General features: G+C 40.3%; 1 non-coding gene across 1 annotated transcript; it reads left to right on the top strand.

The window, feature by feature from the left end:
• The first annotated feature begins 14,192 nt into the window (after positions 1 to 14,192).
• Positions 14,193 to 14,299, top strand: LOC133813742 (small nucleolar RNA R71). Its single transcript, XR_009884743.1, has one exon. It is a non-coding gene; the product is annotated as a small nucleolar RNA R71 (small nucleolar RNA).
• Positions 14,300 to 22,806: the final 8,507 nt, after the last annotated feature.

The following is a 22,806-nucleotide window of genomic DNA, read 5'->3' as shown; positions in this document are numbered from 1 at the left end:
TCTATTTCATATTATCACATAATATCATCAATTATCATAAACACACTATTAATCATATAATTACACATTTAAATCAATAACATTTATTCTAATCCCAATTATGCCCTCCCGGCACACTAATCAAGGCCCTTAAGCCTTATTAGCAAATTTGGGTCGTTACAGGGAGACAAGAACAGGAGAACCATAAACGTCTGTTTTTCCCTTAAAGTGGCTAGTGGTTGTTTGTACTCTGGAAATTTTGTAAATTGACTTTTAAACGCTGTTCCTTTTGGGATCCCATGTGTAAAAATGTTTAGTTATATGAAATGTACCTTTTGAGACCAAAATATTTTAACCCTAGCATATTAATGGTTTCAATGACAGGTTTTTAACTAAATGAATCGATTAGCAAGTCATGCACCTTTATCAACACACAGTGTAGCGGTCTTGGCTATCTAGGGCGTTACAACTTGGTATTAGAGCGTCCTAGGTTTAAGGGTTCCTGAAGACCAGTTGGACATGTACATTCACTACTAGAGACAAGCTCGATTCAGGGTTTGGTAATGTGTATACGTGCTTATATGCTTGTATGCCTGGAATGAATTATGAACATTGTTATTTATTAGATTAATAAGAAGCATGAGATACTGATAGGGCCTGGCCTTTGACTGCTGTGTGAAAGTATGGAGGCATGCTTATTAGCATCGTCGTGCATGGAAATGGATATTTGAATGATTAACTGCATATTGTGTATGGATGGATGTTTATATCTTAGCTGTTGTGTGGTAATGTTGGGGCTTGCTTATTAGCAAAGCCGATGCATGTGGATAAATGCCTATATCTTGATTGTTTGTGATTGGTTATGTTCCTTTGGCGAATTTTGGAGAAGCTTTTACCCTGTCATCATGGTCTTACTACTGAGTCGTTGATTACAGATTGACTTGGATAGTATGCATCCAAGAAAATCTACACGACTAGCCAGCACTAGGTTTGGGACCGAAGGTGATGACTAGGGCCAGATTCCTCCGCCAGTCCCTAAGAACTGGCAGCAACTTATGGCGAATATGCAAGCGCGATTATAGAGCCAAGATGAACAATTCGTTTGCTACGATAGCAGGCTCCAGCAGGGAGTGCAGCACCTATTGTGCCACCTGTAGTGGCACCTGTAATTCAGCCAGTAGAGGTTGGGAATAGATGGGAGCCATTGTATGAGTAGTTCCAAAAGCAGCATCCCCAAACTTTTGAGGGAGGACTCGACCCACTGAAGGCCGAACAGTGGATGACTATGATCACTACTATCCTGGATTGCATGAGGATAGAGGGACATGATAGAGTGGCTTGTGCCACATATATGTTGAGAGAGGATGCCCGCATCTGGTGGGAAGTGGCATCACAGACCAGGGACATCACTGCTTTGAGTTGGGAAGGATTTAAAGACTTGTTCAGCTAGAAATACTACAATGTTGCCATCAGGGCAGCAAAAGTTAATGAGTTTGTGGGTTTGGTGCAGGGCAACATGATAGTTACTGAGTATGCCCTAAAATCTAATAGACTTGCAAAATTTGAACCAAACCTTATGCCTACAGATGCAGCCAGGCAAGACAGATTCATTAAGGGGCTTAATGCTATGATAGCCAGAATGTTAGGATCACAACGGTACCTGGGGGAACAACTTATGCCCAGGCCGTTGAGAAGGCTCTTACCGCTGAGGAAGCGGAGAACAAGATTGGAAGGAAAGTGCAGTGAGGCGCGAGGGTCACAGAGTGGTGCCTCCTTATTCCGGGTCAGGTAGGGGCGGAGGCCCCAGTAATTTTAAGAGAAAGACTCCTGACACTTCGATCACTGCTGGTCCTGATAGGAGGGGTCGGGGTGCTCAGGGTGGCCGTCAGGGCGGCAGTGAGGCGTGGCAGAGTTATCCAGAGTGCCCAAGATATAGAAAACGCCATCAAGGCAAATGTCGGGCCAAGGCTTGCTATGTGTGTGGAACGGTGGGGCACCTCAAGAAGGACTGCCCAACAATGAAGAAAGGGGAAGCAGGAAAAGTGGACAGCTTGACTCCAGCTCTAGTGTTCACCTTGACACAGGCAGAGGCCGAGGCTAGTCCCTCGGTAGTGACGGGTCAGCTTTCTAGCGCTGGCTCTCCTTTTACTGTATTGATTGACTCTGGTGCTACACATTCCTTTGTTTCTAGTAAAGTGATTGATAGATTGTGTAGACTTAGTGAGTACCGAACTGCGGGGTTTGGGACTTTATTGCCTACTGGGGAACTGGTAGTTTCTAGGAGGTGGATTAAGGCACTGCCAGTGATGGTTAATAGTAAGGAGCTTTCAGTTGACTTGATTGAGCTAGATATGGAGGATTTTGAAATGATCTTAGGGATGGATTGGTTGGTCAGGTATGGGGCTACTATTGACTGCAGGAAGAAGATGGTGACTTTTGAGCCTGAGGACGAGGATCCTCTTGTCTTCGTGGGTGCGGTATGTGACCCTGCGTACCCATGATATCAATGTTGAGAGCCAGAAACTTGTTGCAGGGTGGATGCATAGGTTTGCTGGCTAGTGTGGTGGACACCACCAGGATGTTGCCAGTGGGGTCGAGAGAGACTAGGGTGGTTTCTGAGTTTTTAGATGTATTCCTTGAGGAGTTACCGGGGTTGTCTCCACGCAGGGAGATTCAGTTTGTTATTGAGTTAGGACCGGGGATAGAACCAGTGTCAAGGGCACCATATAAGATGGCACTAGCAGAGTTGAAGGAACTGAAGATACAGCTACAAGAACTTCTAGATTTAGGATTCATCAGGCCTAGCTACTCTACGTGGGGCGCTTCAGTGTTGTTTGTTAGGAAGAAGGATGGGACTATGAGGATGTGCTTAGACTACAGGGAATTGAATAATTTGACCATCAAGAATAGGTACCCTCTACCAAGGATCGATGACTTGTTCGATCAGCTGCAGGGAAAGACGGTGTTCTCAAAGATTGATCTTTGATCTGGCCATCACCAACTGAGGATCAAGGACCAGGACATACCAAAGACGCCCTTCTGAAAGCGATATAGGCACTGTGAGTTCTTGGTCATGCCTTTTGGTTTGACCAATGCCCTGGCAGCTTTCATGGATCTGATGAAGAGGGTGTTCAAGGACTTCTTGGATTAGTTCGTCATTGTCTTCCTCGACAACATCTTAATATACTCCAGTTCAGAGGCAGAGCACGAGCGACATATTTGACAGGTTTTACAGAGGTTAAGGGAGCATCAGTTATATGCCAAGTTTAAGAAGTGTGAGTTTTGGTTGCCAGAGGTGACTTTTCTTTGGCATATAGTTGGCACAGAAGGGATTAAGGTGGATCCATCCAAGGTGGAAGCGGTGAAAGATTGGCTTAGGCCAAGGAACGTCTCAAGGTGCAGAGTTTCCTTGGGTTAGCAGGTTATTACAGGCAGTTTGTAGAAGTATTCTAGAAGATTGCTTCACCAATGACAGAGTTGACACGGAAGAATTAGAGGTTCGTTTGTTCTAAGAAGTGTGAGCATAGTTTCCAAGAGTTGAGGCAACGACTTATTTCTGCACCTGTGTTAAGTCTTCCTTCGGAGGAAGGAAAGTTTGTGGTATACTATGATGCATCGAGGATGGGTCTAGGTTGTGTGTTGATGCAGAATAAGAAAGTTATAGCTTATACATCGCAACAGCTGAAGGAGTATGAGCAGCGGTATCCAACCCATGATCTGGAACTAGCAACAGTGGTATTCGCACTGAAGGTGTGGCGACATTATCTGTATGGTGAGAAGTGCGAGATATACACTGATCATAAGAGTTTGAAGTATTTCTTCACCCAAAAGGATCTGAACATGAGACAAAGACATTGGTTGGAGTTGGTTAAGGATTATGATTATGACATTCTTTACCACCTTGGAAAAGCCAATGTTGTGGCAGATGCATTGAGCTAGAGGGACTCGGGCCAGTTATTTAGTTCTGTTCAGATCTCTAGAGAGTTAGCAGATGAGATGGCCAGGGTAAAGATAGAGCTGGTGGTGGGCAGGTTGGCCAATATTACCTTACATTCGACCCTGCTAGAGCGGATCAAGGATGGTCAATTGGTAGATGCATAGCTACAAGAAGTTCGACAACATGTCTTAGCGGGGATAGCTAAGGATTATTATGTTTCTGAGACTGGTATGCTTCGATATCAGGGGCGAATTTGTGTCCAGCAGATGAAGGGATCAGACGAGAGATACTGGATGAGTCTCACACTACGCCATACTCGCTTCATCCGGGTACCACGAATATGTATCAGGATCTACGGACATTATATTGGTGGCCCGGGATGAAGAAAGATGTGGTGGAGTATGTGGCCAGATGTTTGACATGTCAGCAAGTGAAGGCTGAGCACCAGCGACCAACGGGATTGCTTCAGCCTTTGGGTATTTCGGAGTGGAAGTGGGAGGACATTACCATGGATTTTGTGGAAGGTCTACCCAGGATAGTGGGACTTTATGACTCGGTGTGGGTGATAGTGGAGAGATACACCAAGTCAGCTCATTTTCTGCCAGTAAAGTCGACCTACACAGTGGAACAGTATGCAGAGTCATATGTGAGGGAGATAGTTCATCTCCATGGGGTTCCTAAGTCTATTGTATCTGATCGAGACCCTATCTTCACCTCTAAGTTCTGTGGAGCTCTGCAGAGAGCCGTTGGGACTCAGTTGAAGTTTAGCATAACCTTTCATCCTCAGACTGATGGACAGTCTGAGAGGACGATTCAGGTGTTGGAAGATATGCTTAGGGCGTGTGTGATTGACTTCGAGGGTTCATGGAGTAAGTATCTCCCATTGATTGAATTTTCATATAACAACAATTATCAGTCCACGATTGGAGTGGCTCCTTATGAGATGCTATATGGAAGGAAGTATAGGTCGCCCATTCATTGGGATGAGATGGGTGAGAGAAAGTATTTGGGGCCAGACATGGTTCAGAAGATAAGTGAAGCTATTGAGAAGATTCGAGCCAGAATGCTCACTTCGCAGAGTAGACAGAAAAGCTACGCTAATCCCAAGCGTAGAAGCGTGGAGTTCCAAGTTGGGGACCATGTGTTTCTGCGAGTCTCACCACTGAGAGGGGTGAGGAGGTTTGGAGTAAGGGGCAAGTTGAGCCCTTGGTTTGTTGGACCTTTTGAGATTCTAGAAAGGATTGGGCAGGTGGCTGACAGGTTGGCCTTGCCACCGTCGTTGTCGAGAGTTCATGATGTATTCCATGTCTCTATGTTACGGAAGTATGTCTCAGATTCGACGCATGTGCTGAAGTATGAGGACTTAAAATTGCAGATAGATTTGTTCTATGAGGAGCGATCGGTTCAGATTTTGGATCGGAAGGACAAAGTTCTACGGAATAAGACGATTCTGTTAGTTAAAGTATTGTGGAGAAATAGCAAGGTCAAGGAAGCGACCTGGGAGCTTGAGACGATGATGCAGGATCAGTATCTCAAGCTATTCAGGTAAATTTTGAGGACGAAATTCTCAGTATGAGGGGATAGTTGTAACAACCCAAAATCACCAATATGGCTTAAGCGCCTTGATTAGTGTGTCGAGAGGGCATAATTTGTTTATGTGTGAATTTATTAATTTAATGCGTGATGATATAATAAGCATGATTGTATGGTTATATGAATTTAAATGTGATTATATGTTCTATTTGTGAGAACCACATTATTATGTGGGTAAGTCTGCAGCATGCGATTTGAGGCGATCCTAGGGAGCTGGTTAGCAGGATAGTCACAACGGGGCTTAATACTTGACTTGGGGAAATTCAAGGGGTATTTCAGGTATTGGATGGTTATTTAGGTTATCGGGTTATGAAAATAAATAATTGGAGATATATTTGAGGTTAGGAAGCTTAGGTGGGAATACTGAGGAATTTTACCATTTTTCCCTCAGGGACGTTTCCGGCACCGCAAGCCTCGAGATTAACTTAATTACCTAAGGATAGACTAAGTAAAAACTTAGAAAACAGTGGAAACATGAAGAACCGACCCTTCCCTCCCTCTCTCCTTCTCTCTTCTTCTCTTTCAAGGAAAATAACTGAAAACTAAGGAGATTTGGCTGGGAATTCAGTGATTGAGCTGAGGATTTGGAGGATTAACACAGCGGAAGATCGGGAATCTAACTAGAAACTAAGGTAAGCATTAAATTAAAACTTTTGATAAGGTGGTTATGAAGTTTTGGGGCTGAATTCTAAGAGTTCTTAGGTTCTTAACTTCAAGGTTAAATTAAGGTAGCAAGCTTGGGAATTAGCTCAGAATTTGCTTAGAGGAGTGGTTCTGCAGTGAAGGTAAGCTCAAATTTATGATTTAATGTTTTAATTCTAGTGTTTTCTTGACTGATTTTAGAGTTCTTGAGTGTGTGGGTTTCAGAAATCAAAGTGGTGTTTTGATGGGTTTTTAGATTAGGTTTCTATTGGCTTAAGCTTCTGAAATCATGCATGAATGTTTGTGATAGTTATGGTATATAATAGGGAAGGTTTTGGATGGTTTTGAGTGAGGTTTGAGAGTTAAAAATGGAGGTTTTTCTGGGTTTGAAGGGGTCGGGCCGCGGCATAGTTCTTGGAGAGCCGCGGCCCTCTGAAGCTGATGGGTGTTGGAGATGGAGGGCAGGCCGTGGCATGGTCTATGTAGGGTCGTGGCCTATGTCTGGTTCGTAGCTTGGATGGGCTCTGTTTGGTGGCCATGCTACGGTATGGGAGGCTTGAGCAACGACCCTTAAGGAAATTAGGGGTTTTTGGATTTTAAGCATGGGAATTTAACCTAGGGTGCTCGGGATTGAATCTACTACCGTGTTTGCTGGAATTCGATGTTCCAGAGACTAGAACCGTATTTAGATGCCCTTTTACAATTATTAATGGTATCCCTTATCTTGGTTGTGACTAGGTATAAACTAGGGGCTCAGGAAACAGAACGGCTCAAGAGGCATCTCGCGTAACCAGTACATTTGGAAACTAAAGGTAAGAAAACTGCACCCGGTGGTGGATTTATAATGGGACTAGGGTTTCCCTATTTTGTATGTTTTATAGAGGATGGTATTATGCCATGTAAATAGTAAACAAACGGCCTAAGAGTGACAGAGTTTACATTAGCGCGCAGGGCACGGCTTGGCCACTAGTAGCTGAGGACAGCTTATTATGTACTGAGCTCGATTTAAGCAGGCCAGAGTCAATGGGGTAAATAGAAGGTGCGACCTAAGGTGTCGACCCTGATTATCATGTGATTTGATTGTTATTATTGATTGGTGGATTTGTCATGCTAAATAGCTGAGTGTTGATTGATTGAATCCTTAGTTATATCTACGTGCTATGTGATTAATGTGGTATGTTAAGTGTATGAACATGCGTAAAGGGGTTATTCAATTTTTATCATTGTTTGTTATATAATGTTATGTTTTCTTGCAGGGCCTTGGCTCACGGGTGCTTCATGGTGCAGGTAAAGGGAAAGGCAAGCTTGATCAGCCCTAATTTGGAGAGCTCTGAGAGTAGAATGTACATGATCAGCTGCTCAGCCGCCACGGTTGAGGGGGAGACAAGAACAGGAGAACCATAAACGTCTGTTTTTCCCTTAAAGTGGCTAGTGGTTGTTTGTACTCTGGAAATTTTGTAAACTGACTTTTAAATGTTGTTCCTTTTGGGATCCCATGTGTAAAAATGTTTTGTTATATGAAATGTACCTTTTGAGACCAAAATCTTTTAACCCTAGCACATTAATGGTTTCAATGACACGTTTTTAACTAAATGACTTTATTAGCAAGTCCTACACCTTTATCAACACACAGTGTAGCGGTCTTGGCTATCCAGGGCGTTACATTCTACCCATTTAGAAACATAATCTACTGGCAGCAAAATGTACTTATTATTATAAGATGATGGGAATGGTCCCATAAAATCTATGTCCCACACATCAAAAATCTCAATCTCCAGAATTCCATTCATTGGCATTTGATCTCTTCTTGATATATTATCGGTCCTTTGGCAACGGTCACAACTCTTAACAAAGGCTTTAGCATCTTTAAATAACAAGGCCAATAAAACCCACATTGCAAAACTTTTGTTGCTGTCCTTGTTCCCCCAAAGTGACCACTACAATGTAAAGTATGGCAATAAGTAAGTATGGAAGTCATTTCTTCTTCTAGGATACATTTTCTAATCACTTGGTCTGCACAATGACGAAAAATAACAGGCTCATCCCAATAATAATGCTTCACTTCCGAATAGAACTTTTTTAGTTGCTGGCTTGACATGTCAGGAGGCACAACTTTAGCTACCAAATAGTTAACATAATCTGCAAACCATTGTATTTTCTCTTCACATTCAATTGAAAATATTTGTTCATCCAGAAAATTTTCATCAATTGACTCTTCCTTCGCACTATGCTCTTCTTCTTTTTCCAATCTAGATAAATGATCAGTAACTAGATTTTCTGTCCCCTTCTTATCACGAATTTCCATATCAAACGTTTGCAATAGTAAAACCCATCGAATCAAATGAGGTTTAGCATTCTTTTTAGTACTAAGATACTTAATAGGTAAGTGATCTGTGTAAACTATCACCTTATTACCAATTAAATATGGCCTAAACATGTCAAATGCAACGACTACTACAAGTAATTCGTTCTCAGTAGTTGCATAATTTAATTGAGCATCATTCAAGGTTCAACTAGCATAATAAATTGTTCGAAATACCTTGTCAACTCGTTGTCCAAGAACCGCTCCTACTGCATAATCACTAGCATCACACATTAATTCAAAAGGAATTTCCCAATTTGGTGACACAACAATTGGAGCGGAGAGTAATTTTTCCTTCAATGTATTAAGTGCCTTTAAACACTCAGAATCAAAATCGAATACCACACCATTCATAAGTAAGGTAGATAAGGGCTTTGAAATTTTTGAAAAATCCTTTATAAACCTCCTATAATATCCAGCATGGCCTAAGAAGCTTCAAATCCCTTTAACAGACATTGGAGGAGGTAAATTTTCTATTGTTGATATCTTGGCCCTATCTACTTCAATTCCATGGCGTGAAATTTTATGGCCAAAAACTATTCCTTCTGTCACCATGAAGTGACATTTCTCCCAGTTTAAAATTAAATTTGACTCTTCAATAACTTTGTCCACCATGTCCAAAAAAATTGACATCATACATCTTTGAAAGGTGGCGGGAGCATTACATAACCCAAATGGCATCCTCCTAAAGGCAAATGTTCCATAAGGGCATATGAAGGTAGTCTTTTCTTGATCCTCCGATGCTATAGGAATTTGATGATATCTGGAATATCCATCCAAGAAACAGTAATAAGGATGGCCAGTGTAATGCCCTGGATAACCAAGACCGTTACACTGTGTGTTTAAAATAGTGCAAGACTTTATAACCAAGTCATTTAAATAAAAATGTGTATCTAAAGTCATAAACAAGTTAGGATTAAAAGATTTTGGTTATAAACAGGTCGTTTTCATTCAAATGAATATTTACTACATGGGATCCCAAATCAGGGTTTAAAAGATGTATTTACAAAATTTCAAAGTGTCATAAATAAACCAAGCCACTCTAATGGAAAAATACACATTTTAGGTTTCCGTCCCTGTACAATCCCTCGACCATGGCGATCGAGCAACTGACAATGTACACCTCGCCCCAGAGCTCTCTAACCCATGGTTGATTCATCTTACCCTTGCCTTTACCTGCACCACGTAGCACCCGTGAGCTGAGGCTCATCAAGAAAACCATATAACAGAGCATAATCAATAATAGTAATCAAATAACTCACAAAGCATAACAGGATACTCAGCGGTCCACAACATTCTCATAATCAGCGATAATAATAGACAAATCAACAGTCTTTTAACCAAGTATTTAACATGTCATAATCATCAGATTAACAAAAATAAACATATCATTCAACAACTAGGGTCGACGCCCTTAGGTCGCACCCTCTGATTAAGTCATTGTCTTCGGCTCACTTAGGCCGAGCCCAGTGTTCAACCCACTGACTCTGGCTCGCTTAGGTCAAGCTCAGTGATTATTTAATTAACCTCAGCTACCAGTGGCCGAGCCGCGTCCCTGTGCGCCAATATTAATTTCGGCACTCTTAGGCCGTTTATTTCATACTCACATGGCGTAATACCATCATACAATATTGCATACAAGTATAGAGAACTCTTAGTCCCAACTTATCCACATAAAAGGGTGCAGTTTTCTTACCTTGATTTTCGAGCGGAGAATGCGAAATGATTCTGAGCACGATCCTTAGCTCCGAGCCTTGGCGACAAACCTAGTCACAAACCATAAATAGAACCCTCATTATAATTTGACTCCCCAAACCAACTTCGGGGCCAATCCCAAGCTCTCGGGACCTCTAATTCCACCAAACGAAGTGGTGAGACTGTCCCCCCGAGCCCCCAAGCAAGACTTTAAAAAGTACCTAAAAACTAAGTTCTGGAGGCAGCGTAGCGCTACAACGCTACCAGAGGGCGCTATAGCGCTATAGTCAGAAACTTAAGCCCCCCAGAAATGCATCCTAGCGTTGTAGCGCTCCTAACCTAGCACTACAGCGCTGCAACCAGAAAATGCATATTTTCTAGGTTTCTCCTCCGATTCTCCCAAAGCCAAAGCTCCAAAAATCCAACCCTCAAAACCTCCAAACCCAAAATCAACTATTGAACTACACTCTACTCATCATAGGCAACAAAACCCAACCAAGTTTTTTCTCAAAAATTCCAATCAATCCTCAAAACCCATATTCAAACTCTCAAACCCAAACACCATAAAAACCAGAGTATGAACTCAGAAATTCAGAGATAATCAGTTAGAACTTTTTACCTCAATTATGACCATCTTCTCACAAGCTTCAACCCCAAACTCTGAGCTTAAGTCTTATCTAATCCCTTCCCAGTTCCAGAGCTTCAGTTCATCTACAATATTTTCAAAATCCCTGAATAAACACATGCTCCAAGCTCAACTACTCAGTGAATTCAAAGTCAAAACCTTACCTGAAATGATGGCCTAAGTTTCCCTGAATCTTTTAGCTGCCCTAAACATGCCTTCCCTCAGCTTGACCCAACCTATTTCCCAGGCTCAAGTCTGAATTTTCAACCCTTTTCTTCCTTAGCTTCAAAGTTCCATAAAGGTGAATGAAGGAAAAAGAGTACGTGGGAGATGAAAGAAAGAGCTGAGAGTTTTCTTAAGTTAATCCACCACTTTCTATTATGTTCTAAAATTCTGAATATACCACCTATATAAAAGACCATATTGCCCCTCCAACCTTATAAATCATTCAAGGGTGCTTAAAGGGTATTTCAGTCTTTTTGCTCCCAATTCCCGTTAATTCCTCGCGTGTTCCTATTATTTACCACTTAAATCCCATCATCCAATTAACTACCATTTATTTACCCAATATCTAATAGTTCCCAAATTATTCTCCCAAATTCCCAAAATAGCCCCCCCCCCCCCCCCCCGCAAGGCTCCCCCAAGCTGGGTATAAATCCCCGCTGTGACTATTTCGCCAATCCGCTCACTAGGATTGTCTCAAGCCATATTTTGCAATTATATATAAATATATATATCCACATAATAATGTGGTCTCAACAATTTATCATATATAATTACATTTATGCCCTCAACAGCCAAAATTACAAATATGCCCTTGCAAGCTAAACAAGGACCACATGCACATTTAATACTCATAAACATGCATTTATTCACATCCATATAATCATATAATCATGCATGCCACATAATCATGCATTTAATCATATATTCACATAAATACCAATTATGCCCTCCCGGCACACTAATCAAGGCCCTTAAGCTCTATTAGTTATTTTGGGTCGTTACAGCCAACCAATCTATCTAACACTTTATCAACAAAAGGTAAAGGAAAATGGTCTTTCCTAGTGGCTTTATTTAGTTTATGGTAATTAATAAAAATTCTCCACCCCATCACCGTACGAGTTGGAATAAGTTCATTATTATTATTTTTAACCACCGTCATGCCACCTTTCTTTGGAACTACCTGGACAGGACTAACCCAAGCACTATCAGATATTGGGTAAATTACTCCAGCATCCAAACATTTAAGAATTTCTTTCCTTACTAATTATTTCATTAAAGGATTTAGCCTCCTTTGAGCATCAATACTAGGCTTGCCTCCTCCATTAATATACTGTGCATTACTGTCGAATGACTAATATCTTTAATATCTGCTAAAGTCCATCCAATTACTAATTTGTGAGCCCTTAATACCCTCAAAAGTTTTTCTTCTTCAATCTCAGATAAAAAAGATGAAATAATAACTGGGAGAGTATCATTCTTGCCTAAATAAGCATACTTAAGATGATCAAGTAAGGTTTTTAAGTCAAGAACTGGTGGCTTCTCAATGGATGGAAGAGGTCTCTCAAGCACTTGCCTTAATTCCTCATATTTCATTTTATATATTTTCCCTAATGAACTCAACCACTTAACATGCTCATCGGCTTCATTACCAGCACACTCTTAAGGACTTTCTATCAGACTCAACTCCAATGGATCTTTAATAGACTCAACCCCTTTACTTGGTTCCTCCAATACACTAATACAAAAGCAACTGTCACTAACTTATGGGTATTTCAAAGCTTTGAAAACATTAAAAACAACTTCATCTCCTTGTACTCTAAGCTTAATTCTCCTTTCTGAACGTCTATTAGCACTTGCCCCGTGGCTAAAAATGGTCGTCCTAATATAATAGGCACATCCTCATCTTCCTCCATATCTAATACAATAAAGTCCACTGGGAAAATGAACTTATCTACCTTTAATAGAACATCATCTATAATACCTCTGGGATGAGTTAAAGAACGATCAGCTAATTGAAGAGTAACAGTAGTTGGTCTAGCTTCCCCCAAACCAAGTCTTTTAAATACAGACAGCGGCATTAAATTTATACTTGCACCTAAATCACATAAAACTCTCTCACAATGAAAGTTTCCAATAGTGCAAGGTATAGTAAAACTTCCCATATCTGTTAACTTTTGAGGAAGCTTCTTTTGAATAATTGCACTTTACTCTTCAGTTAATGCAACAGTTTCATAATCCTCCATTTTCTCTTGTTAGACAATATCTCCTTCATAAACATCACATAACTAGGAATTTTTTCTAAAGCCTCTGCAAATGGGATATTAATATGAAGTTTCTTAAATACTTCAAGGAATTTGGAGAAATTTTTGTCAAGATTAGCCTTTCGAAACCGTTGAGTATATGGAATTTTTGGTGTAGGCTCGGAATATTTTTGTTTTTCTGGTTTTGGAAGGTCTTTAGTATCCTCCTCTTGAATTGGACTAGTAACTTGTTGCTTCTCTGTATTCTTCCCTTTCTCTTCCACTGTAGGTCCATCATACTTAGTCCCACTGCTCAAAGTGACAACTTGACATTGTTCTTTAGGATTTACCTCTGTGGAACTAGGCAAATTCCCTTGTTTTCTACTAGAGAACATTTGAGCCAATTGACCTATTTGTGTCTCCAAACTTCTGATGGAAGACCTTGTCTCTGTCATGAATTGATTTAATTGGTTTGGCTGAATTGTTGGTGGGTTCATTTAAAGAGGTGGACGAGATGGGCGTGGGCTTGGATCATAATATGGTCTAGCATGTAATCCATAACTTGGTTGATGAGGAGGTTGCTGAGGTGGGTACTATGGATATTGTGGTTGTAACCCTTTATAATATTTCCAAGACAGATTGGGATGATTTTTCCAGGCAGGTGTATAGGAATTTGAGTAAGTATTGGGTGTAAGTCTTGAAAAATTACCTATAATCTGTGCATTTTCCAAGGGCATATTGTTTACATCTGTTAAGCAACTAGTTGTGCTCGGGCATTGTTCATAAGAATGAGATCCTCCACAAATCTCACAACTCATGACATTCTATACTCGCATTGCTTGTGCGGCGAGATTATTTTGCTGCAGTTGTTTGGTTAGAGATGCTACTTGAGCGGCCAATCGCACTATTAGATCAACTTTTAAGACTCTCACTACTTTCTTATTTTCTTGCTTAATAGGCCATTTATAATTATTCATATCCATCTCTCCGAACAGCTCATACGTTTCATTAGCGCTTTTTCTCATAAACGCTCCTCATGATGCTGCATCTATAATTGTTCTTGTATTTCCCCCCAAACCATTGTAAAAAGTATGAACTAACAACCACTTCTCTATTCCATTATGTGGGCATCTCCTTTGCAATTCCTTAAATTGTTCCCATGCATCATACAAAGACTCCCCATGTAGTTGATGGAAGTTGTTAATCTCTCCTCTAATTCTGGCTGACTTGGCCGGAGGAAAATATTTACCAAGATACTTCTGAGCCAAATCTTCCTAAGTAAGTATAGAGTTGGCTTGTAAAGAATTCAACTAACTCTTAGCTCTGTCCTAAGTAGAAATGGGAATAGTCGCAATCGTACAACATCATTACTCACCCCTTTCATTTTAAATGTCGCACATAACTCCAAAAAGTTTTTATATGTAGATTTGGATCCTCATTAGGAAACACCCAAATTGTACACAATTTTGCACTATCTGAATAATTGAGGGTCTTATCTCAAAATTGTTAGCCTTAACAGTTGGAGGACGAATGCTTGAATGTATCCCCGTAACAGTAGCGAGTACAGAATTCCTTAATGGTGAATCAGCTTCATCTGCATTACCCATATTTGCATTATTGTTGACAAGGTTATTTGCGTTCTCATCCATGGTAAAGTCCAGCCTCTTCTTTATCTTGCAATTCTTTCTACACATTTTCTTAATTTCAAGATCTATTGGTATGATTTCCTTTTTTTTACTTCCTCGCATATACCAACAATTCCTGAAACACAATATAGCCTTGATCCAAATAAATGTATTTTAAACAATAAAAATAAAAATTAAAAATACCAAATTAGAACAAATAAAAATTAACTATGATATTGGAAACTAAGTCCCTGGAAACGACGCCAAAAACTTGATTGTGAAAATATGTATATACGCAAGTGCACGCAATCGATTCAAGTAACACAAGATAAGTAAACTATCGTTCCAAGTTGTAACGCCCTGGATAACCAAGACCATTACACTGTGTGTTTGAAATAGTGCAAGACTTGCTAATCAAGTCATTTAGTTCGAACTGTGTATCTAATGGCACAAAAGATTAGGTTAAAAAGAATTTGATTTATAAACGGATAAACTTTATTAAAATGGATGTTTGTTACATGGGATCCCAAGTCAGGGTTTAAATAACGTAAATACAAAACTCTTAATTGCAAATAAATGACCAAGCCACTCTAATGGCAAAATGTATGTTTTAGGTTCCCGTTCCTGTACAAATCCTCGACCGTGGTGGCCGAGCAGCTGACAATGTACACCTCGCCCCCAGAGCTCTCCAACCCATGGCCAACTTGCTTTACCTGCACCATGTAGCACCTGTGAGCCGAAGCCCAGCAAGAAAACATAATACCATAACACAACAGTGTTAACAGCTAAACAGTTCGTAGAGCATAATTCAATAACCACAAAGCATTACTCAGTTCCTTCAAGCCATAAAATCCACTCAAGAAAACAAACTGGTCAATAACCAATAATCCAGCTCCAGATACTCATTAAATCATGGACAATAATCCACAATAGATATTCAGCACATACATTCAGATTCAAGACACAGTCAATCACATAATACACTCTTATCCCATAATATTCAAGGCCGACGACTTAGGCCGCACCCTCTGTTTAACCCACTGACTCCAGCCCGCTTAAACCGAGCTCAGTGCATAATAAGCTGTCCTCGGATACCAGTGTCCGAGCCGCGCCATGTGCGAAAGTGTGGATTTCGGCACCCTTAGGCCATTACCACATGTCCCCGTTGAATAATACCACCTTGTGACATTCATACCATTATAGGGAACTCTTAGTCCCAACATATTCACATGGTGTATCATAATCACATAACAATACATTCAAATATATAGGGAACACTTAGTCCCATCCTATCCACATACACAGGTGCAGTTTTCTTACCTTGATTCCAAGTGCTTTAATTAGAGAGGACGACCCCCGAGCACGATCCATTCCCGAGCCCTAGCTTATCACCTAGTCACAACCAAGATAATGAATTACATTAATACTCAGATATAGGTTTCTAGTTATAAAACTAACTCCCGGAAATCCAAATTCTACCATGCACGGTGGTGAAACCAATCCCGAGCACACTAGACTACATTCCCGTGCTTAAAACCCTCAAAAACTCATGTGTGCAACCAAGGGCTGAGGCCCTTGAAGCTTAGCCGCGGCCCTTCTCCAAAACAGAGCCAACACCACACCTGAAGGGGGACATGCGCCGCGGCCCTTGCTTTGGGCGCCGCGGCGCTTGCCTTTGGCCGAGCCTCCTTGGCTCCTTTGCAAGCTAGGGCCGCAGCGCTCTAGAACAGAGCCGCGGCCCTTCCCTTCGAACCTAGAATTTACACCATTTCTAAGCTTGAAACCTCACCCAAAATCATCCCAAAGCTCCCTATTTCATTATCAATCATTCCCAACACTTTCAGAACAACTTTAGCAACATAATTCAACAGAAAACTAAGCCCAAAACTCATAGAAATCCCATCTTCAATTTCTGAAACCCAAGAACACAAACACCCAAAACCAATCAGTCAAAACCAAAATTTAAACTTTTAAATCATGAATTAGAGTTTACCTCTTCCATTGAGCACCTTCTCTAAGCCAAACCCCAGCTAGTTCCCAAGCTTTTAGCTCAAATTCAACCTTAAATATCAAAGTTACAATTATCTCAACACCCAGCTAGAACTCAGAATTTTCTAACCAAAAGAGAGGAATTTACTGCTTACCTTAGTGCTGATTCAGTTTCTTGGATAACCCTTGAGTTAAACCTCAAAATCCCCTCTTCAATTCCCAGAAATCCTTAGCTTAATCCCCTCAAAATCCCACTTGATTTTCTCTGTTTATTTCCCTTGTGTTTCCCTTGAGAGAGAGAAGAGAGCTGAGAAAGAAAAGGTCGGTTTATTTGTGGTTCTACTATTTTCTATTTTTAGTAAGTCTAACCTTATCATTTAGGTCAAGCCCAAGGCTCGGGGTGCCGAACCCGTCCCCGAGGCCAAAATTGTAAAATCCCCCAATATTCCCACCTAGACATCCTAACCTCAAATATATCTCCATGTGTTTATTTTCATAACCCGATAGTCTAAATAACTACCTGATACCTATAATATCCCTTACTTATCCAAAGCCAACTATTAAGCCCCGTTGTGACTTTTCCCGCTACCTGCTCCCTAGGATCGCCTCGTGCCGATAGTTACAAATGCACACACTTGTACACGCATTTATATTTATCAATCTACCCACATAATAATGTGGTCTCAACAATTTATCACACACATTCACATTTATGCCTTAACGGGCCAAGATTACCATTATGCCCTTACCAGCCAAACAGGGCCCGCATACTTATTCAATGCCCATATTCACGCTTTCTTACCATTAATTCTCTTAACCTCCAATTATGCCCTCCCGGCACACTAATCAAGGCCCTTAAGCCTTATTAGTAATTTTGGGTCGTTACACAAGTACAACTAATTGTTCTTTAAATTTCTATTTGGCAACCAAGAATTTGATTTTTGAATTTAATTTTAAATTTGGAAATACTTTAAACAAAAACAACTAAATAAAATATTTAAATCACTTTGAAAAAAACCTAGGGTTTTAATTTCATCAATTTTTCATTCTACTACTTATATTAATCAACTCTAGATTTCTTTCTTTCTCTTCTAATAGCAGGTTAACATAAATTGATTCCTATTCTTTTTCAAGATATAAGATCTCAGCCTATATGCCGATTTTCTACATCTCTGCAATAAACTTAAACATACAGAAGGCATTAAGCACGGAAACCTAATTACTACATAAGCCATACAGGTACTTTCGTCCAATATGCAACCTATGTCTATATAATGATAGCATATTCAATCCTCATCTTTCGAGTTTTGAATCAAAATCATTTAATCAAGAAAATAATGATCAAATATTTACTAGCATTAAACACACCTTATATAGATTAGAATAGAAAAGAAAAATCAATAGAATATCATAATTCAATTAGATAGAAATCCAAGTGACTACATTAAACCCTAGATAAAAAAAAATTAGTTCATATTAGACATGACTAAATCACTAAAATAATAATTAAAGAACATAAGATTCATAAACATAAAGAAGAAAGAAAAATATAAAACTAGAGAATTACTAGCGTAAGAAACAAAATTAGTCTCTGAAAGCATAATTAAAAACTGACCTAATGACTTAATTAAACCCTAAATACAAAATTATAGTAAAAAATTAAAAGGCTTTGAGTTATTCTGTGTGCGGGCCGTGACTTGGCCTTCTCTAGGTCGCGGCCCAAGTCTACTTTGGGCCTTTTCTTCTCGTGTAAAATCTTCAGGTGCCGCGACTCAAGACTCTTAAGTCGCGGCCCGTGTCTACGTTTCTCCTTAGTTGAGCCTCTCTTTCCCTCTTGAGTCGGGACTTGTAAGCCCAAGTCGCGACATTAATTCCTTTCACCATGCATATGCGCCTCTAACTTCACCTTGAGTCGCGACTCATAAGTCCAAGTCGCGACTTTAATTCAATTTTTTCTCAGATTAGATCTTTCAGCTCATCTTTTCATCAAAAAACGTCCTTTAAGCATCCTTAGTATCATTTTAGTCCAATAACTGCCAAAGCCTTGTTTTTCCATGATTTTTGCTTCTTTTTGTATTTTTCACATGATTCATCGCACCAACCTACAACAAAGACAAACAACAACATAATCTTGCACAAAACACACATAAAAACTCAAGATTACCACAAAAACACCTTCTAAAATGACCCTAAAATGAAGTTATCAGCAAGCCTGACCGTGGCGGTTGAGCAGGCCGCATATGTATACACCACCCCTAAAGCTCTCACTCATGGCTGGTCAAGCTTACTATTGCCCTTTTATGCACCATAGACCACCTGTGAGTCGAGGCCGAGCAAGAAAACTGCACAGAGTATAACAATAATACCATTTTTCAAAGCAGCAATCACGTATTTCACAAATAATTGATGCAATCATTCCAATCATATAAATCGTAAACACATTCTTTAGTTTACCAAAGAATACTCATCTTATTCATATAATCAATTTAGCAGCCCAGGAAAAATTGCCCGGCCGATCGCCTCAACTGAACGAGGTGCATACGCATGCACTCAGATCACGGTTCATGCTGGGAAAGTAGGGGCCACAACCCCAAATGAACTTGCCTTTACGACCAGTGCTCCACACGCTTTGCCGATTGGCCTCATGGTCAATGGGATGGCCAACCATCAGTCATATCATACATTCACAAGTAATTCAAAGCTAGTAAGCATACAATTTAAAGCTAATAAGCATACCAATTCAAGGCTACTAAGCATACCAACCAATAGCTCTATGTGCATAAACCAGTTTTCTTACCTTGAGTCCTAAGAAGATAGCGTTTGGCGATCCCGAGCACAATCCTTACTCCTGAGCCTAACAGTATAACCTAGTCAAAACATAATAACAGGTAATCATCAAGAACTAAACTAATTAAAAGTTTCAAGAAAATTTCCTAGCCTCTAGGACCTCGAATTCTACTAAGCTGGGTAGTAGAATCATTCCCGAGCCTTTAAGTTTGAGCTCCCGTGCTTAAAAACCCTATTTGGCCAAAACCCCCAATTTGAGTCGCGGCGCCCCTCACAAGCGACGCGACTCTCTACATGTTAGAGAGCCAACACCCTTGTTTCCCCAGATGTGCGCCGTGGTGTAGCCCACCCAGAGCCGTGGCGCTAAGGCGATTCAGAGAATCGCCTTAGCCCCTAACTTCATGCGAGCTGCGACGCTCCAAGAACAGCACTGCGGCATGACCTCGCGAACCCAAGTTTTTCCAACATATTCCTGCCATTTCCTCCGAACCAAATCCACCAAAACTCATCCCAATGGAGTCCCAAGGCCAAAACTAAGCCTCAAATTCATAATAACCCAATTCAAACAATACAGAAACACTATAAACTTAACCAAAATTCCCTTAATACCAAAGATCCATCTTGAGCTTCTAAGCTCAAAAACATAAAGGACTTGAAGAGAGAAATTTACCAAGACGGGGAAGAACTCATACCTCAACTGAATGATTTCGACACTAGGCTGAATCTCTAGAAAATCCCCAGCCCTAAACTCCTCCTAGCTCTCCAAAATTCCAAGCCTTTCCTCTTAAAATTTCAAGAGTTCCCCAAGTGCCCAAGAGAGAGAGAGAGAGAAATTGGGAGCTACTGAGTGTTTCCTTTTTGTTTTACTATGATTTTCTAACTGTTTCTAGGGAACTAAGGTAATCTAAGGCTAAGGAAAAGACTAAAATGCCCTTAGCCTCAACCTTAGTCCTTTAATGCCTCCAAGGGCAAAATCATCATTTTCCATCATTTCCCCCTAAACCTCAAATAGCACTAAAAATTCCCAATTAACCCCACTATTCTTCCAAACACCAATATTTTCCCTTAGTTATAACTCATATTCTAATACCCCCTGGTAATTCACCAAATTACTAAAATACCCCTAGGTTCACCCCGAGTCGGGTATTAATCCCTGATGTGACTTTTCTGCCATATTTCTCACTAGGATTGCCTCGGGCTACACATCTCAAATATATCCACAAAATAATGTGGTCTCACTCATAAAGCACGTATAATACAAATATTCCCTCAATGGATCAAAATTATGAAAATGCCTTTTTTAACAGAATCGGGCCTATAAGCACTTTTTTTTTTTTTGATGAACGCCTATAAGCACATTTACTACACTTAAACATGCATAAGTAGCCATACCATGATATAACTCATATAATTCACCTAATCGCACATGTATAATCACAATTAACACATAAAAATCCAATTATGCCCTCCGGCACAGTAATCAAGGCACTAAGCCTTATTAGCAAATTTGGGACGTTACAAATTTATTCAAACATCTCGAGATACTAGTCTTGCATATCTAGCTCTAACTTCGGAGTCAAGTGTTTTACCTTGTTATTTCATTATAACACTCTCACTAAAGTGATAAACTTATTCCTTAAGACTTTATCCATTCTATCCAGAATTCTCCTCTGCCTTCTCCTTACATAATAAGTCTCACTATAACTCCAGGGTCCCTTCACCCAAACTAGTGTAGTACTCAACACATATGTCCTTAGCATCGACACCTGTAACACCTTATGAACCTCAGTCCATGTTAGGGTAAAGGAAAATTTGTAGACCTCTGGTCTGATCCTTGTTAGGATCTCACATGTCTAACAAACCTAGAATCAAATCTTCTCTTTCTTTCCAAATTATCATATCTTTTAATCAAAAATACTCAGAGAGGCACAAGGTCTCTTATCCTGGAACTCCATGTTCCCATAATTGAATTTGCGAACTTTTATGTCTTTTTAATAAAGTGGATACTCCTGCTCTAACAATCCTTAATACCTTCGGATGTGTTTCCATCAAGAATAACACATCTTAATCCTCAATAACCAACAGGCTCTGTAAGGCCTTAATTTCAGGGGGATGACCCAATCCTTGACAATTCCATGACATGGTTTTCATGAGGATTCGGGGCCTTGATAAGTCCCGCCTCCTTGGCCTCCCCAAAATCCTCTTTGGGTAATTCATCATCTTGGTTTTCATTTTTTCTCCTAGTACGAGCTTTAGATTTAGAAGAGATGATGATAAGAGTTGTGTTACCTTGTAATAAAGGATGGTCCTGCTTATCTTTAGGATTCTTGCATTGTCCTTTGCCTAGCGAATAATCTTTATCAGGAAGATCATTAATCGGATCCTTGGAATCCTCGGTGGTACTTTGCTCCCCAAAGGCATTGAGACCCTCCGACTAGTGGGATTGATTGCTGTCACATTCTCCCAGATTCTAAATCGCCGAACTCCCTTCATCGAGTTTCTTGCGTTTGGCATTGACTTTGGTTTCTTGAGTGTTTTGAGAGTAGCTAAAAATGGCTTTAGTGGGTATTCCAATTAGCCGAATGGGCCTTTGTGATTGATGTCTCATCTTGGATCCTTTCACGAGTTTCCTAGGTCAGGCTGGACCTAATACTGAAGCCTGGCCCAATGTGGTTGATTCTCTTCTCCAGGACATGTGGCACCTTCCTTTTTGAATTGGTGTCAATTGTTAACGTGTTGTTGCCACCCAGTCAAATTTTGGGTCCCATATGATTTGTACCATTCAGTCCCATATTTTAATGGTCCTCACTGTCCTTGCCATCTGTGGAAGATTCGTGAGTCGTTGGTCCCTATCCCTGTGCCCACCAGATTTTTACGTCAGACTACCTCTTCTACAACAATCTCTGCATGGAGTTCCGCCCCCTTCAACAGTGGCTTAACACCTATATCAGCCTTGCGAATAAGGCGAGGTTGGTCATCCATGTCCATTTGTGTCCAATAAAAAATGTCATCAGCTTCCAAAACAGAGAAACAATTTTCAAGTCGAGAACCCAATCTTAGCCACGGAACAAACAACAAAACACTCCTTCCATCATCCATGGATATCATACTTTTCTTTCCAGAGCAATAAATTTCCGCATGACCAATAAATCCACATTTGTAACACACAAAAGGTAGCCTTTCATATTTGATATAGCACCACACCCTTTTACCATCTTCATCTAGGAGGGACAGTCCAACCACTATAAGAGAATCCAAACTGAACAAGATCTTGAACTAAAGGAAATGATTAAGAAGAATATTGTTTCTTCTAACTGACATGGTTC

The sequence above is a fragment of the Humulus lupulus genome, chromosome 1 (genome assembly GCF_963169125.1).
Source record: "Humulus lupulus chromosome 1, drHumLupu1.1, whole genome shotgun sequence".
Taxonomy (NCBI): Eukaryota; Viridiplantae; Streptophyta; class Magnoliopsida; order Rosales; family Cannabaceae; genus Humulus; species Humulus lupulus.
This window is presented reverse-complemented; position numbering and strand designations above follow the sequence as displayed.